This window comes from Urtica dioica, chromosome 12 (genome assembly GCF_054948205.1).
Source record: "Urtica dioica subsp. dioica isolate 48M chromosome 12, U.dioica_male_clone48M_v1_H2, whole genome shotgun sequence".
NCBI lineage: Eukaryota > Viridiplantae > Streptophyta > Magnoliopsida > Rosales > Urticaceae > Urtica > Urtica dioica.
The window spans coordinates 180,477-191,365 of NC_142767.1; the positions used below are offsets into that span (position 1 = coordinate 180,477).

Below are 10,889 nucleotides of genomic sequence, written 5' to 3' on the forward strand. Positions count from 1 at the left end.
ACATTAGAAGTGAAAAACCAGTCGTCGTAATCCTAGATCACAAGGAGAAAGTCTTAAGGAATAAGACTATACCTCTGGTCAAGGTACTTTGGAAGAGTCACTCCGCGGGAGAAGCAACTTGGGAACTTAAGAGCGAAATGCAAAAGAAATACCCTTTATTGTTCTAAGTTTCGAGGACGAAACTCTTCTATGGGGGTAAGGATTGTAATGTATAAACTTTTGTAACCGCTCGACTTGTGAATTTGAATAAAATGGACGAGTTTTAATTCAAATTCTTGTTGCATATGAGACGTCCTTAAATTTTAAATATCTTGGAAAATAATAATATTTAAGGTTGACGAGATTTCGGAATAAGAATATTCGAGTAAACTCGATATTATTCCCGAATAAAATTATTCGGAATAGACTCGGAGATTTAAAAATCTCAAGAGTAAAAATAAATTCCGGAATCCCTTAAATATATTCAAGATAACGGGAAATAATAATAATTTTCTCGGTTATTTTTCAAGATTATTTTTAATTAATTAAGGACAAGTTTGTGAGGTTTTATTTTAAAAGGACTTATGTGCAACATTTGGAGGACGAGATTGAAAGAAAAAGAGGAAAAAGGGGTTGTTTTAAGAGTGACGTGTCATAAACCGAGTGGACCACTTGTGCGTATGTGGCGCGATGAGGATCTGCCACGCGGTTGGTCTTATCCTCTCTCTTTCCTTCTCTCTCGGCCACCTCACTCTCTCTTTCTCTTTCTCTTTCTCTTCTTTCTTCTTCTTTCTTTTTCTTCTTCCTTCTTTCTTCTTTCCCTGACCCGCGCGCAAGAACCATCACCAGACAAGGAAAAAAAAAAAAGAACCTCGAGCTCAATCTTCACTCGTCACCGAGCCCATCATCACCGCCATCCTTTCTCTCACTCTTCTTCTTCCTTCCTCTTCTTCGCGCGCCACCCTGCACCGAGCCACGTCGCCGCGCGTCCACGCCGAGGAAGAGCAACGTCGTCAAGGACCGCCGTGACGCCAGAGCAAGGAAAAGACGCGGGGAAGGAAATAAGGACCCTCCGAGAAAGCTAGAACCCGTGGGTTGAGGTGAGATTTCGTTTCCCTGAATTGGATTTGAAATCTAGGGTTCATAGCTAGTAATTTGGGGGTTTTTGATTTCGGGTTAAATTCAGTGAAATTGCTCGGTTTTAATCGCTGTTTGGACTCGATTGGTGATGATTATAACTTGAATTTGAGCATTGTTATGAATTTCCTTGGTTTGGCTTGGTTTTGGCCGAAATTGGGGTTCTAGGGTTCATGGATCTTGTTGTTGGGTTTTTGTGATTTCTGGAGGTTGTTTAGTGATATTAAGACGTTTATGAACCTGTTAATCGCTTGGGTTTTGATCGACATGGCTGTTGGAATTTTGGACGAATTTTCAGTGTTTTTGGGTCTCTTGGCCGTGTGATTTTTTCTTGAGGTTTGTTTTGAACTCGGTTTGGTATCGTTAATATGAGGCTGTGGTGATGATTAAGAATTCTGGATATTGGTTTTGAGAGTCGTCTTGATTAAATCCTGTTTCGCCGAGTGTTTTGTTGGCCGTGTGCTTGTTGTGATAATATCTGAGCCTCGGAAGTTTTGTGATCATTTTTGTTGAGTCGTTATGGTTAGTATGGTTTCGGTTGGATTGGGTTCGGGTTTTGAATTGTGATATCGGGATTTGGATTTTGAAACTGATAAGGATTCTGAATTTAAGATGTTAACTCGTCGTTGGGTTCCAGGTTTGAATTACAGATCTTGACGGACGAACGGGAACCAGACGAGTCAAGAGCGACGAGATCAGTTTCTGAAGATATCAAGTGAAAGAGTTATCGAAATAAAGCTCGATTAACTCGTGAGTTTTAAATCGCTTATAGCGTTTAAATACTCTTAGATATGTACTTTCAGTATTTAAATAAATAATTTATAATTATTTATTTAATGATGTTCTTGAATTTAATTTAATTATTCGTTTGGAATTCTCGGTTATTTTGTTTTCGGATTATTGAATTTATTTGAGACTCGTGATTAATTGTTGAATTTTATTTCGTATCCATCTCGGTACGAGAATACGCGAGACTTGAATAAATTTAACTTCCGAAGAACCGGGGAATAATAAATTAAATTCTCGAATTCCGAACCAACTCTTATCCCGATAACGAACCCTATCCTCTTTAAGTAAACTCGAATCCATTAACTAACGGATATTCTACTCCGAATGCTAGTTCTTTCGACGTTTCGACAAGAGCCAAGTGCCTCGAAGAACGTGCGAAGCAAGACATCTACGGGAATCGTCGAACCATCTGTCGAATAATTCCAAGTAAGTGTGGAGACATAAGTCAACTACTTACCAAGGGAATAACCATGTTTGTTTGTGCATTTATTTGCTAGTAAACAAGAGTAGGTGAAAGCCCTAAAATGAATAAACTTGAAATTTAAGGCTTCGGCCACTCTTGCTTGAAAACTTAATTCGGGTACGCCCGTTAGGTTCAAACGCTAACTTGAACCAGCCACGTTTGCTATGTGTATAGTTAGACCTCTCTTCTAATTCTAGGAAGTAGGTTAGAATCGAGAGGACGGAAGAGCAATAGACTCTCGAATTCAATCGGGAGTAGAGGGTTCGGAAGTCACATTTCGAACTTTCAGCTTAAAACACTTAACGAGCTTCAAAGAGAAACAATAAGTTCTTTCGGGGTTTATCCCGTTAAGCTCTTCCGTATATAAGTATAACGTGTACGCTGTTAGCCGCAGAGTACCCAAACTTTAATTAAACTCGTGTCGGTGGTACCCACAAGTCAACGACTTGTGTTTGTGGCAGACCTAGGTGGTCTGTATGGCGCTGAGTACTCAAAACTGGGGAGAACCCAACGATAACGGGCAGTCGCCATGAGCGAACCCGATGGTAATGGGCAGTCGCCAAGAGTGAACCCATTCAGCAATGAGCAGTCGCCTCGAGTGAACTCATTGTCGTGCCAAGGGGGCACACATGCGCCGACGTCAGATGAAGATGGTACCACTAGTGGATCCCAGACAATCTTAAAACACCCAAGCCGCCGTAAGACTACTGCTCGAGGTCTGAGGCTGGCTTATTGTCGTTGTGGAGATCGTAGCAGAAGAGGATGTACGATCTTGCAGAACGACAAGTGAATAGATAGAGTGTGATATCACGCGTCAGTCATGCTCTAATGTTATGTTCTAGCGATATCTAGCAATTATTCTGCATTCTTGTGTGTTTGTTTGCACGTCACATGGCATTAGTCGTTTTACTTTATAGATAGACTCCCACTTACTGAGTCAATCGACTCATAGTTTTATGACCCTTGGTAATGTAGATAAGGGAAGCTGGTAAGCGGGAAACGAGATTGAAGACCGAGACCGAGCGCGTATTGCCTTGACCTATGGGCTATGGGGTTTCTTAATCGGGGATTAGTGTCTTCTGTTAAAACGTTCCGGAACATATTTGTATAGGAGTCGCTATAAGACTCTAAGTTATAAAAGCGAAAAATTTCCCCGAATTTTCGCAAACTATTTTAATATATAAAAGTATTATGATCTATTGTTTAATATGAAAAATATGAGAGTTGATCGGTCGCGGCTCGTGGGCGAGCTGTCGCTCGCGGGTCGTGACAGATTGTTAGGAGAATCTATGATCTTTGGTTATGGGACATTGAGAGTTAGAGACTCTATAGTTCTTCTAGGTATCTTCTGAAGGTACTGAATTGACCAGTGCACTTCTAGAGAGAAAATAAGAACAAACAATTTAACCTCTTATGACTCAAGTCACTACGTATGAATTGCATCATGCTTACCTCAATCCTAAAATGAGACATGCCATTTCATAGCTTACGTATTCTCATTAGAGAAAGTCAGAGTTCGGATTCACTATGTGATTCCGAACAGGACCTATTGGTGAAGTAATAAGTTATGAAGATGTCATGAGTAACTTTGTGAAGTTCTCATAGATATGGAATTCATATACAAGATTGCTGAAATGCAATGTATATCACATCATGTTTTGTTCCTTGGAATGTGAATAAATGAACTGGCCAGTGTCTAAATTGAGTCATGACTGTTTTGGATGAAACAATGTGACTTGTTAGCTCCTCGTCAATACATTGTTTCGAACTTATTCACAAGCGACAAAGGAGTTGAGGAAATTGTCGGGTGAATCGAGCGCGCATCGGACACGAACGATCGCTCCGACGCGCCTCTTTTTGAGATGATTCCACCATATAACCATATTAATGCGGAAAAATAATTAATTATGCTGATCATAAGCTAATTAAATTATGATTATAATTAACAAGATCTAGTTATGTTTAATTAATTTAATTCACGAGAGCATATAAGTCAAGCAACCGATATAGAGCGTAAAACGAATACTTACGGTTTTTTGCTCACGAACTGAAAGCTTTCACAATCCGTCTTCGTCTTGAGTCGTCTTGATGAAGGACTCGAGGTTGACAACTTAGTCTTCCGAAACGTAATCTCCGAGGCGAATAAGAAAGATGAGTGGGCACAGTCTTTATCTCACTAGATCACGAAACTAGGTGTTTCGAGATCTCGCTCTTATTTTACTAAGAATGGAAACGAATTTCCGAGGGGAAAAGAGGCAGAAGTGCTCGGCCAAGGTAGGCTAGGGAGCACGAAATTTTCACCTAAAATTTCTTAATTTTGTCTTCTCATGAACCCCTATTTATAGTAGTAAAAACGAGATATTCATGGAATCTTCCAGAATATTTTATTTCCTTTTATTGTGTTCACACTAGAGGATTTAATCTAGGCCCTTGGATCTCAACAAGTGAATCCTACTTTTTCTCTCATCCATCAGATCAATATCTATGGAATATTATTCTTTTATTTAAATAGAGAATAATTTATTTAGTGAGATAATAAAGGAGAATATATTATTCTCCGAAATATTCTCCGAAATATTCTCCTAAATACTTTCCTTTAAATAAGGAGAAAATATAGGACAATATCTTATATTTTTCTCTCTCCTTTATTTAAACAACTAAAGAGAAAATATTGGTAAATACCAATATTATGAAATTCGAATTTTAGGCACACGGCCAAGGGGATTTGCGCAAACCCTAGAGCCAAAATTCCCAAATTCGACGTTTCATGTGTGCAAGGCCCAATTGCTTAAAACCCAATTAATTATTTATTTACTTGGTCCAACAATAAACAAATAATTAATAATTATTTATTTACTTGATCAAACAATAAATAAACAATTCTACCATAAATATTTATTTAATTCTGCGAATACCCGTTTTCCAGAATTAATGCTGTCAGTCACAATTACAGCAAGTGAGATTAATAATGATAGACATCATTATACGAAAGTTCTTATCCACCTTTATCAGAGCCGAATCGGGGACTATGGACCTAGTAATAGGAGCTTAACAAATCCGATGAAAAAGACGAAATAGTCATTTCTCTTTTGTCCATCGATTCGTCTAATCTTGGTCAAATACTCCACCTTGTAAGCCAAGACTGAACTCTCCTTTATACTAGAATTATATTTACTCATCGTGACGAGTGTCCACTGATATAGTCAGTTCGTGATCAAGATCCTCTAGGTTCAACCCGTGTCAAGAGAAGTCAATTTATCCGTTATACTTCTATTGATACATATCAGCCCTAAGCATTGTTGCTTCCCCAGCGAAAGATTCTTTCGAACGTTACTTACTTCGAAAGTGCTAGCAATCTATCGGTTCTGGAATCAACCCTTAGGTGAGTGAACATTAACCTTCTTTCAAGAAGGCTGGATTCCGTATTTGTAAATCACTTCCCACTCGAATTATGCTCTGAGAAAACTCCCAAGACATAAGCTGTGATTAGCATGAATAGCCTTTTAGCGAATTAGTCAAAGAGCCCAGTAACATAACCCAGTATCCATGATCACTTCGGGATTTAGATCAAGTCTCACTGTGACCATCATAGTGGCCTCGGTTAGTGTGTCGTAACGGTCCTTAAACGACACATCTACACCAAGACCTGTCCAGGTCGTACACTTACCACAAGTGTAGAATGCTCCCACATAGTGATTAGCCTTCACCCATGTGTTCCACATATATGACTTTAGATATAGCTTTCCAGGCGTATATCAGTCATCGACCATGTTTTAGCACACCGCCCGAACTCAGGTGCCCATCACGTGACTCAGTTAGATACGGAGGCTATGGAAGATAGTTGTTATTGATTCTAATTGTTTAGAACTCAACCCACCAATCATATAATGCTAATAAAGTAATCTTATTATCGAATTTAATAATCATTTATTCATTATCTTCAAGTGGGCAATATTCCTAACAATCTCCCACTTTGACCAGAGAAGATAAGTTTCCTTTAGCCAATTTAATTCTTTGCCATCATTATAGACGGTTTAGACTTTGACCCAGGATTGAGATTCCCATCATATGGATTCCCACTTTTATCTATACTCTATCATTTTTGTCGATCTGACATATGTCCCATTTTCATATTATTCTAGTTCATGCATTTTTGCAAGTGTTCTTTGACTTACCATTTATGGTCAAGTCAATTTGTTCACAGTAAATAAATTTACTTTAGAACAAATTAACACTTCGCATACCTTTAGATTATACACCAGACTTTATATCTAAAGATAACAAGTCTCCCTATCAAGGTGTACATCCCTTTGGTGCCAAAACAGGTTGCACCATTGCATGGTTTGATCTCATCACCACTTACTATAGTGTGATTTATTGAACGTGTTTAAATAAGAACTTTATTGACCTATTTCCATTACTTGGTTATTTATAGTTCATCCTTGTTTGTCGTGTTCATATTCAATATATACACAGGACTTTAAGGATCTACTATATTTAAATAACTAAGTATCTCACTATTTCCAGAAATTACAGTGTTTACAACACATGTAGTTATTCTCGGAAATACGACATTGTCTAAGGTCTAATTATTAGTCCTTTTAAAGACAATGTCAATAGCCTCAACATTGAGCTCATACCTTATATCAATAAGTATGTTTGAGACATAATGGAACGAGCATGTCGTTTCTAAATTTAATTTTAGAAACAGTTAACTCAGTCAATTTACTTGTGTCATAATGAGGTCTAGAACTTAAATAGTAATGACTTTATTCATGACACTTGTTTAGGAGCTATACTTATCGATCATTCTCAAAATATCGATTATAACAAACATCCATGTACAATCATGACTAGTTTGTTAAGTACTTAGGATCTAACTTTCATATTTCAAAAGGTTTAGTAGTATAACTACTTCGATCCATGTCTTTATGTTATTGGAACTTCATCCTCAAAGGACAGTTCATCTTCAATTTTGAAGATCCCTAATGAAGTGGTTTGTGGTATCAGAAAGAAGAGTATCATTTATGATAATGTCTCTCCTTAAGGGCTCAATCCCTTACCTTATAGCTTATAAAGCTTAAACCATTTCATTAATCCTTTTATAGACCTCTCTATTCCTTTAAGCTAATAGCTTAACAGGTAGATCTATTAAATATGGGCTAATAACTTTCAGACAAGTTAGTATGATCGAGAGTGATATCTCAAGATCATGTCTTTCCATTTAAGGAAAGTTTATTGTTGATGAGGGTGACAAGGATCCATTCTAGGATGCTCCCACTAGGTTATTAATTTTAACGACAAGATAATTCAAAATTATCCTTCCTTTTAATTCATTGATTTATGTGGCAAGATAATCATTGATTACTCTTCCACTTTAATTATTGAACAATAGCATATACATTCCGGTTAAGGATGCCATCTTCAATGATGGATTTAATCCTATGAAGGATGTTTGCTATTTATTGAACAACAAGTGGCTGGATTTCATTAAAGAAAGCTCTCACTCTTTTATTGAACAATAGTGACTAGAATCCAATTAAGGATGCTCCCACTCAATAATATTGGTTATTTAGTGGCTAGGTTCCATTTATGGATGCTCCCACTAAGTCAATGAATAAGAGTAGCTAGGTTCCAGCTAAGGATGCTCCTACTCGATTATTGAATTTTAGACTGGCTAGGTTCCAATTAAGGATTCTCCCACTCAATCAATGAATCTAGAGTGACTAGGTTCCATTCAAGGATGCTCCCAATAAATACGAATATTAGTGACTAGGTTCCAATTAAGGAAGCTCCCACTAATTTAATTCATCATCAACACTAACTTTTAGTTGTGTCCCCTTTATTACTTATTATTCGCACAAGTCATTGTCGAATAATGGTAATATTTATTTAGACGCTTTCAAAGCTCTAAATAGTTCTTAAAACAATAAAACATATTCAACATAAGAATTTAATGAAGCAATAAAAGCTAATTAAATTCTAACAGAGATAATAACTTGGAAAATATTTATATTTATTTATTGTGCTTCCATATAGCATATGAACGGAAAAACGTGACCTTCATATTCTATATCTTTTTCATAAGGACATAAGCATTCATGCATATTCAAATATCATAAAAGCAATCAAGGCATTCAATAGAAGGAAATATTTAAAGACACAACCATGTGTTCATAAATAATGTAATAAAACATAAAGAAAGAAAGATTCATCCTTTCTGGAATAGCCATAAAGGCTACAGTCCAGAAAACCTCGGATTATTAAATGACACATCCCATGTTCAAAAAATAAATCCAAAGATGAAAGTAATAAAACTACCGGGAAATTAGATCTTCAAACGGAGCATGAGCTTCTCTACAATTCGGGCTTGAATCCGACATTGTTCAGCAAGCTCGTCTACACACGTGTGCTCCATCAGATCTGCTCTGCAACAAGAGAAGAAGTATGCTCATGAATAATTATCCTCAAAACATTTTTAGGATATCTTTAATCATGAATTTTAAGGTATAATACCAGCATTCTTCTTGTTTTTCTCAAGCTCAGCCAAGTACAAAGGACAATGCCTCTTCCAATGGCCTTCAGTGTTGCAGTGGTGACATTTACCAATGTTTTCTCGCTTCTTTTCTTTTTCTTTTCCACTTCTCTTGAAGTTCTTCTTTTCCTTCTTAGCGGGACCTTTCCCCTTTGAAGTATTCGAACGTGCCTTAGATGACTCAGCACCAGAAGTCAACATCTTCTTGGTTTTAGGCGAAGAACTCTTGTCAGCATAGAGAGCTGACCCTTTGTTCTTCCCATGTCGAGTGATAGACTCGAAAGTCTGTAGTTCATTCAACAGCTGAGACAGTCCATACGTCAACTTGCTCATGATGTGGTTGGACGTAAACTGTATAAAGTCACTCGAAAGGGAATTCAAGATTATTCCCACCCGAGTAACCTCATCCATCTGTGCCCCATGGAGTTCAGCTTCGGTGAAGTAGTTAGTCATCTTCATGACATGATCCCTCACCGGAGTTCCCGCAGTCATCCTAGTGCTAGTGCACTTACGGGTGAGCTCAATGCGGGCTTGCTCGCTTTGCATCCCAAACATTTGTTGCAACGAGTCAAGGATCTCCACAGCGGTCTCATTCCCTTCCATCTTAGTTCGCAACGCATCAGATATGCTTGCGAGCATGTAGGCCACCGCCTTGTTATTGGCAGTAGTCCACTTGTCATAGTCCTCCCTCAAGTTCTTGGAGGCACCATGAGCAGGAAGAAGAGGTCTGTCTTCAGTGAGGATAAAGCGAATGCTTTCACTCACAAGCACAATGTTGAGATTCGACTTCCACTTAGGGAAGTTATCTCCAGTCAGGACGTCTTTCGACAACAGGGCCATAATAGGGTTCGACATGATTACTAAAAACATAAAAAGCACATTTACTAGCAATATGAAAAGAAACAACTATCAATATAATTTAGGAAATAAAAACTACAATGCAAACATGCACGGGATAAAATACTAACCAAAAGAACCCAGTTTTTATATTCCAAGGTAATTCGACTAATAGCCACAGTCCGTTTCACTCTGGTGACGTAACGGAGTGCACCTAGTGAAAATGAGAACCATCTCAGATTAGTGAGCAATCATAGTACATGCACCTTCATAACTATGCTCACTAACTACCAATTTTATAGGAATCTTTGGCCACATGAGCAACCACCGGTTGGTTCATGCATGAGTCAACCCAACATTTCAGTGAAAGAAATCTAGCTCATACGCACTAGCGTAACTAGTACACGCAGAGATCAACCCTCCCACCTATCGTCAGAGACACAACCTTGGTATTGGAATCAGAAAAGCCCTTCCGAATGGAACTGACCACCATGTTTAGAAAACCGCCGGTCACGAGGGGATCTTTCATCCTCACGGTGTTGTGTCAATGTTGGAGACCTACGACTCAATATACTTTCATTATTTTAATTTTCCTAGCATTAACTTTAATCTAGGTGATCCACTCGAGTTAACTAAGTCATATTAAAAACTCGAGTGTTTCTAAGCTACCCTTAAAAACAGATGTTTCGATATAGCTTAGTGATTAGGAATTCGTGACATCTAGTCTTGATTATCCTAAAAGTATTCCATCACGGAAAAGCTCCCAGTAGAGAAGGTGAGACACTAGGTCTTCTTAAGTACCTCTCAGCTTAGCCTCTTATCGGCTTGGTGACAGAGCTCTCCGATCCGTTCAACTCATTCATTAATTACCTATCCTAATCCAATTAGACAATTTTAATGAATGAAAGCCCATGACAACCATTAACATACGATACATGATCTAAGTTATAGCATACAAGCATGGCATAGTAATTAAATAAACAAGCAAGAGCATGCAAGAATGGTTTGATTCGGATTGATCGTTTCCTATTTGATTCTATAAAGTAAATCAAGATGAGCCCAATCATATTGGCCCATGGATTCAATTGGGCCCATTCTTATGTCCCTTAGAAAAATAAATCAATATCAAATTATTTAATTTTTCTAATT

The 10,889-nt window shown here is 37.8% G+C and overlaps 1 long non-coding RNA gene across 1 annotated transcript; it reads left to right on the plus strand.

The window, feature by feature from the left end:
* Positions 1 to 1,016: 1,016 nt before the first annotated feature.
* LOC149378610 (uncharacterized) lies at positions 1,017 to 3,641 on the plus strand. The gene is made up of 4 exons (XR_016294262.1): positions 1,017 to 1,079; positions 1,754 to 1,866; positions 2,237 to 2,331; positions 3,344 to 3,641. It is a non-coding gene; the product is annotated as an uncharacterized LOC149378610 (long non-coding RNA).
* Positions 3,642 to 10,889: the final 7,248 nt, after the last annotated feature.